General features: G+C 41.9%; 1 long non-coding RNA gene across 1 annotated transcript; it reads right to left on the minus strand.

The window, feature by feature from the left end:
• Positions 1-1,169: 1,169 nt before the first annotated feature.
• Positions 1,170-4,160, minus strand: LOC126058161 (uncharacterized). The gene is made up of 3 exons (XR_007513121.1): positions 4,081-4,160; positions 3,689-3,725; positions 1,170-1,247 (listed from the first exon to the last, which is right to left on the minus strand). It is a non-coding gene; the product is annotated as an uncharacterized LOC126058161 (long non-coding RNA).
• Positions 4,161-7,779: the final 3,619 nt, after the last annotated feature.

The following is a 7,779-nucleotide window of genomic DNA, read 5'->3' on the forward strand; positions in this document are numbered from 1 at the left end:
TTCTTGGCACTCCTTGCTTCCCTAATGAAGGACTGATGGTTGATGCCAGCACCCCAGAGTGGTTACATCTGGACTTTTGGTAGGATAGCTTATTCCCAATCTGCTTCTCCCTTGCCAGCCTCCACCACAGAAACTGAAAAAGCTAAATATGTATTTCCCAGCCTTTCTTGATGCTAAGCTCCATCATTTGACAAGCTCTGGTCAATGAGACAAAAGTGGAACTCCTGGGGGAGAGGGACCTGAGAAAGCTTTTCTTGTTGTTGTGAGCTGCCTCTACTCATGCTTGCGGTGCATAGGGTTTTCATTAGCTGATTTTTGGAAGCAGATCTCCAGGTCTCTTGCCTTAGCCTGTCTCTGAATTTTGCTTAAACCTGTTCAGCATCATAGCAACACTCCAGCCTCAAATGCAAGATGGGTGGAAGCTGTGCATGAGGTGTATTGGCCAGGAATTGAACCCAGGTCTCCTACCTAGAAGGCAAGAATTCTACAATTGAGAATGAAGAAAACCAAAGACACGGGGGAAGACTAATCCAAAGGACTAATGGACCACAACTACCACGGCCTCTACCAGACTTAGTCCAGCACAACTAGATGGTGCCTGGCTACCACCACTGACTGCTCTGATGTGGATCACAATAGAGGGTTCTAGACAGAACTGGAGAAAAATGTGGAACAAAATTCTAACTCACAAAAAAAAGACTAGACTTACTGGCCTGACAGAGACTGGAGAGACCCCAGAGAGCATGGCCCCTGGACACCCTTTTAGCTCAGTAATGAAGTCATTCCTGAGGTTCACCCTTCAGCCAAAGATTAGACAGGACTATACAACAAAAGGAGAATAAATGGGCACACCAGGTAAGGACAAGAAGGCAGGAGGGGACAGTGTTACTGCAAATTGCAGATTCGAGACCCCTGCTGAACAGCCAATACTGAGACAGGAGGAGGTAAGCAGCAAGAGGACTTTATTGAACACTGTGTTCAAGAGACAGAAAAATAAATAAATAAAATTTTTTCCCCCAAAATTCTGTCTGCCTCAAAAGGGCTGACTAGAGGGTTTTACAGGGAGAGGTTCAGGGTTTAGAGATTTCCAGGAATGTTGATTCTTCTTTGAGGTGGACGTATTGACGAAGAGACCTATCGTTGACGTCTAGCAGGTCTCTTTTCGCCATCCTAGTTTCAGTCACAAGATGGACTGGACTTTGCTCAATTATCTCGGGTCCTGATGGTATTGCTCATTGTCTTGTCCCCTGGTTTAATCAACAACGAAAATCTTGATTACCTTGTTTTTCTACAAAGGAACAATCATGAGACAGATTCCAGAGCAAGTAATTGACATTTTCAAAGACTAAAGATTTAATCACAGCTTATACAGCTAAGGAAACCCTGGTGGCATAGTGGTTAAGTGCTACAGCTGCTAACCAAAGGGTTGGCAGTTTGAATCCACGAGGCACTCTTTAGAAACTCTATGGGGCAGTTCTACCCTGTCCTATAGGGTCGCTATGAGTCGGAATCGACTCGACGGCACTGGCATTGGTTTTTTGGTTTTGGTTATACAAAAACCCAAACCAAACCCACTGCCGTCGAGTCGATTCCGACTCATAGCGACCCTATAGGACGGGGCAGAACTGCCCCATAGAGTTTCCAAGGAGCGCCTGGCGGATTTGAACTGCTGACCTCTTGGTTAGTAGCTGTAGCACTTAACTACTACGCCACCAGGGTTTCCATTGGTTATACAGCTAAACAAAAAAAAATATATTCTCTAATTTTGATACTGAAACACTAAAGAAAATGTATTTTCTCTACTTCAACAGGAAAGCTGGTAATGGGGAACCCAAGATAGAGATGGGGAGAGTGTTAACCTGTTATGGGGTTGGCAACCAATGTCACAAAACAATATGTGTGTTAATTGTTTAATGAAAAACTAATTTGCTCTGTAAACTTTCATCTAAAGTACAACAACAACAAATTCTACCACCGAACCCCCACTGCCCTTCTGAAAAAGCTTTTACTTCTCTATAGACGGGCCGTGCATAGGTACAGTGGTCCTGGCCCTACCACTTTACCACCCTCCTTCCTTGAATACAAGCATGGTTCCTGGAGCTGTGGCAGCCTTTTTACAATCACAAAATGTCAAGCATGCTTACCACAGACCCACTCGCTCGGAATGGCAGGACTAAAGAGAGAAAGAGTGAGCCCTGGTGGCGCAGTGGTTAAGCACTCGGCTGCTAACTGAACGGTTGGTGGCTTGAACCCACCAACCACTCTACAGGAGAAAGATATAAAAGTCTGCTTCTGTGATGATTTACAGCCTTAGAAACCCTACGGGGCAGTTCTACTTTGTCCTATAGGGTCACTATGAGTTCAAATTGACTTGATGGCAGTGTTTTTTAAGAGAGCAAAGCAGGTTCCTTATTGGCATTGTTGAACAGCTGAACCAACACTAGTAACTTCCTACTTCTAGACTTCCTGTTCTATAAGAAAAATACCACTCTCTGTATTGTTACTTGTAGCTTTCCTAACTGACAACACTATAAGTAAAACTAAAATATATATATAAAATGAAACCCATTGCCATCTAGTCAATTCCAACTCATAGCAAACTTGTAGGACAGAGTAGAACTGCCCCTTAGGGTTTCCAAGGAGAGGCTGGTAGATTCGAACTGCCAACCTTTTGATTAGCAGCTGAACTCTTAACCACTGTGCCACCTGTATCAGAGATTTATAATTTCCTTATGTACATTTTTTAGCAAATTGCGTAGAATTCATTACACAGTTAAAAAAAAAAAAAAAAGGGTTCAGTTACTCCGAGCACTCTTCACACAATCTCAAATTTTAAAAATCCCTGTAGCTTTTGTTAAAGAGAGGCAGGCTGGGGTACACACTTGTGCATATGTGAGTGCTCACACTCTGTTGAGGGGCCTCAGAGGGGAACAATTTCATATTTGAATGTGCCTCATCTTGCACGGACACTGTGCGAGCTGCTTTATGTATGTAATTTTATGTCATAAGCATATGAAGACCTGAATCGTATATACAATTCAGCACTGTTATGGATTGAGTTGTGTCCCCAAAAAACATGTATTGTAAACCCTAACCTCTATGCCTATGGTCATGACCTCATTTGGGAATGGGCTGTCTTTGTTATACTAATGAGACAGGAATAGTGTAGAGTGTGTCTTGAATCAATCCCTTTTGAGATATAAAAGAGATTAAACAAGTGAGAGAAGCGGAGATGGAGGAAGAGAGATGCCAAGTCACATGAAGAATGCCCAGAAACAGAAGCTCTGAAGAAACAAGGGCCTTCCTCTAGAGCTGACAGAGAGAAAAAGCCTTCCCCTGGAGCCGGCACTCTGAACTCAAACTTCTAGCCTCCTAACTGTGAAAAAATAAATTTCTGTATGTTAAAGCCATCCACTTGTGGTATTTCTGTTATAGCAGCAGTTTGTTTTTTTTTTTAAAGCCATCCACTTGTGGTATTTCTGTTATAGCAGCAGTAGATAACTAAGACAAGCACATTTTCTAATTGCTTGATGTCCCTGGGTGGCACAAAATGGTTAAGTACTCAGACTACTAATTGAAAGGTTGGTGTTTCGAATCTACCCAGAGGTGAATCAGAAGAAGGCCTGGCGATCTACTTCCCGAAGGTCACAGCCATGGGAAAATCGATGGAGTATAGTTCTTTTTTTACCTGAGGTTGCCATGAGTTGGCGTTGTCTCAGTGGCAACTGGAAAAAAAAGAAATGCGAAAGTGAACTAAGATAGAGTCAGTGCAGCGTGACAAGCAGGTATTTAAGGATGGTTCCTAGAGGCAAACATAGGAACACAAGTTAAACACCACCCCCACCCCCCACCACGTTCAGTATGTTTACAAGGACATAATCTAACCAGCGAATACTTAGCTAGCCCACATAACGTGAGCTCTAAATAGAACGACAACAAAAAAAATGCTGGGTACCTAACACTGCTCTGCACAGGGACAGGACAGTCCCACCCCATGCTCCTGCTGGAGCTGATAACAGTGTGGTGTCAGGTTTCTCCCTCCACCACGTCCTCCCCCAGCAGGTCAAGGCTAGCTCTTACTTTATGGTGTGAGTCACACAGACATGCGTTCCTCCTGGAGAGAACAAACACCAAAATTACTCTGCAAATATCACAGAAGGGTTCTGAATCCAGAGAGTATTTCATGTGACCTGGAACTCCTGTTCTTCATTTGGATTTTCCAACAGCCTGGGAAAGGTTCTGCAACCAGAGCTATGAGTGCATTACCACCATCACCCTCTCACCCACTTACCTAAAAAGGATAGCTGGACCTTGGCGAGGGTTTGTTGATCTAGTTCAAGATTATGCTCACTGCACTTTGACACAACATCTAGTTCCCATCCTTGGAAAAAAGTCCTACATAAATAAACAGGATGACCCTTTCCCCAGATAGGTTCACTTTAATTTGATAGAGCTATCATCAGAGTTTGGAGTCCATGGGTGGAGCAAACTGGTTTTTTGTTTTTTACTGTGCTTTAAGTGAAAATTTACAAGTCAGTTTCTCATATAAAAACTTGTACACACATTGTTATGTGACCCTAGTCACAACGTGACAGCACATTCCTTCTCTCCACCCTGTATTTCCTGGGTCCTTTCAACCAGCTTCTGTCTCCCTTTGCCTTCTCATCTCACCTCCAGACAGGAGCTGCTCACATAGTCTCATGTGTCTGCTGGAGCTAACAAGCACACTGCCACCCAGTATCATTTTATGTCTTATAGTCCAGTCTAATCTTTGTCTGAAGAGTTGGCTTTGGGAACGGTTTTAGTGTGGGGCTAACAGAGAGTTCGGGGGCCATGACTTCTGGCATCCCTCCAGACTCAGTGAGACCATTAAATCTGGTCTTTTTTACCAGAATTTGAGTGCTGCATCCCACTTTTCTCCTGCTCCGCCAGAGATTCTCTGTTGTGTTCCCTGTCAGGGCAGTCATTGGTGGTAGCTGGACACCATCTAGTTCTTTCGGTCTCAGGATGATGGAGTCTCTGGCTTATGTGGCCCTTTCTGTCTCTGGGGCTTATATTTTCCTTGTGTCTTTGGTGGTCTTCATTCTCCCCTGCTCCATGTGGTTTGAGAGCAATTGATGCATCTTAGGTGGCTGCTCCCTAGCTTTTAAGACCCAAGACGCCACTCACCAAAGTGGGATGCAGAACACTTTCTTAATAAACTTTGTTATGCCAGTTGACCCAGATGTCCCCTGAAACCATGGTCCCCAGACCCCTTCCCCTTCTACTCTGTCCCTGAAAGTGCTTGTTTGTATTCAGGAAACTTCTTAGCTTTTGGTTTAGTCCAGTTGTGCTGACTTCCCCTGTATTGTGTGTTATCCTTCCCTTTACCTGAAATAATTCGTCTCCCATAATTATTCACTAATTAGTGAATACCCTTCTCCCTCTCTCCCTCTCCACCCTCATATCAAAGAATGTATTCTTCTGTGTTTTAACCTTTTCCTGAGTTCTTACAATATTCTCATACAATATTTGTCCTTTTGCGACTGTCCTTAATTTCACTCATGAGTCGGAATCGACTCGACGGCACTGGGTTTGGTTTTTTGGTTTAATTTCACTAAGCATAATGCCTTCCAGATTCTTCCATGTTATGAGATGTTTCACTGATTCATCGTTGTTCTTTATCATTGCATTCCATTGTGTGAATATACGATAATTTGTTTATCCACTCATCTGTTGATGGGCACCTTGGTTGTTTCCATCTTTTTGCTATTGTAAACAGTGCTTCAATGAACATGGGTGTGCATATATCTATTTGTGTGAAGGTTCTTATTTCCCTAGGATATATTCCAAAGAGTGGGATTGCTGGATCCTATGGTAGTTCTATTTCTAGCTTTCAAAGGAAGTGCCAAATCGATTTCCAAAGTGGTTGTACCATTTTACATTCCCACCAGCAGTGTATAAGTGTTCCAGTTTCTCCAAAACCTCTCCAACATTTACGATTTTGTGTTTTATTTTTTGGATCAATGCCAGCCTTGTTGGAGTGAGATGGTATCTCATTGTAGTTTCGATTTGCATTTCTCTAATGGCTAATGATTGTGAGCATTTCCTCATGCATCTGTTAGCTGCCTGAATGTCTTCTTTGGTGAAGTGACTTTTCATATCCTTTGTCCATTTTTAATTGGGTTATTGTCTTTTCGTTGTTGAGGTCTTGCAGTATCTTACAGATGTTAGAGATTAGACGCTGATCGGATTTGTCATACCAAAATTTTTTTTGCCAAAAAGACAATCTGTAGGTTGTCTTTTTACGCTTTTGGTGAAGTCTTTGAATGAGTGTGTTTGATTTTTAGGAGCTTGCAGTTATCTAGTTTGTCTTGTGGTGGTGTGCTTTGTTAGTAATGTTTTGTATACTGTTTACACCATGTATTAGGGATCCTAGCGTTGTCCCTGTTTTTAGTCCCATGATCTTTATCATTTTAGATTTTATATTTAGGTCTTTAATCCATTTTGAGTTAGTTTTTGTGCATGGTGTGAGGAATGGGTCTTGTTTCATTGTTTTGCAGATAGATATCCAGTTATGCCAGCACCATTTGTTAAAAAGGCCGTCTTTTCCCCATTTAACTGACTTGGGGCCTTTGCCAAACCTCAGCTGCTCATATGTGCATGGATTTATGTCTGGGTTCTCAATTCTGTTCCATTGGTCTATGTGCCTGTTGTTGTACCAGTACCAGGCTATTTTGACTACTGTGGCAGTATAATAGGTTCTAAAATCAGGTAGTGCGAGGCCCCCTGCTTTGTTCTTCTTTTTCAGTAATGCTTTACTTATCCGGGGCCTCTTTCGCTTCCATACGAAGTTGGTGATTTGTTTCTCCATCTCATTAAAAAATGTCATTGGAATTTGGGCCGGAATTGCATTGTATGTATAGATGGCTTCTGGTAGAATAGACATTTTTACAATGTTAAGTCTTTCTATCCATGAGCAAGGTATGTTTTTCCACTTATGTAGGTCTCTTTTGGTTTCTTGCAGTAGTGTCTTGCAGTTTTCTTTGTGTAGGTCTTTTATGTCTCTGGTTAGATATATTCCTACGTATTTTATCTTTTGGGGGGCTATTGTAAATGATATTGATTTGGTGATTTCCTCTTTGAAGTTCTCTTTGTTGGTGTAGAGGAATGCAACTGATTTATGTATGTTTATCTTGTATCTTGATACTCTGCTGAACTCTTAGTTTCAGTAGTTTTCTTGAGGATTATTTAGGGTTTTCTGTGTATAAGATCATGTCATCTGCAAATAGAGATATTTTTACTTCTCCTTTGCCAATTTGGATGCTCTTTATTTCTTTATATAGCCTAATTGCTCTGGCTAGGTCCTCTAGCACAATATTGAATAAGAGTAGTGATAAAGGGCATCCTTGTCTGGTTCCCGTTCTCAAGGGAAATGCTTTCAGACTGTCCATTGAGGATGATGTTGGCTGTTGGCTTTGTATAAATGCCCTTTATTATGTTGAGGAATTTCCCTCCATTCCTATTGTGCTGAGAGTTTTTATCAAGAATGTGTGTTCGACCTTGTCAAATGCCTTTTCTGCATCAATTGATAGGATCATGTGATTCTTATCTTTTGTTTTATTTATGTGGTGGATTACATTGATTGTTTTTCTGATGTTGAACCATCCCTGCATACCTGGTATGAATCCCACTTGGTCATGGTGAATTATTTTTTGATATGTTGTTGAATTCTGTTGGCTAGAATTTTGTGGAGGGTTTTTGTGTCTAAGTTCATGCGGGTCATCGGTCTGTAATTGT

This window comes from Elephas maximus, chromosome 14, assembly GCF_024166365.1.
Source record: "Elephas maximus indicus isolate mEleMax1 chromosome 14, mEleMax1 primary haplotype, whole genome shotgun sequence".
NCBI classification, from domain to species: Eukaryota; Metazoa; Chordata; class Mammalia; order Proboscidea; family Elephantidae; genus Elephas; species Elephas maximus.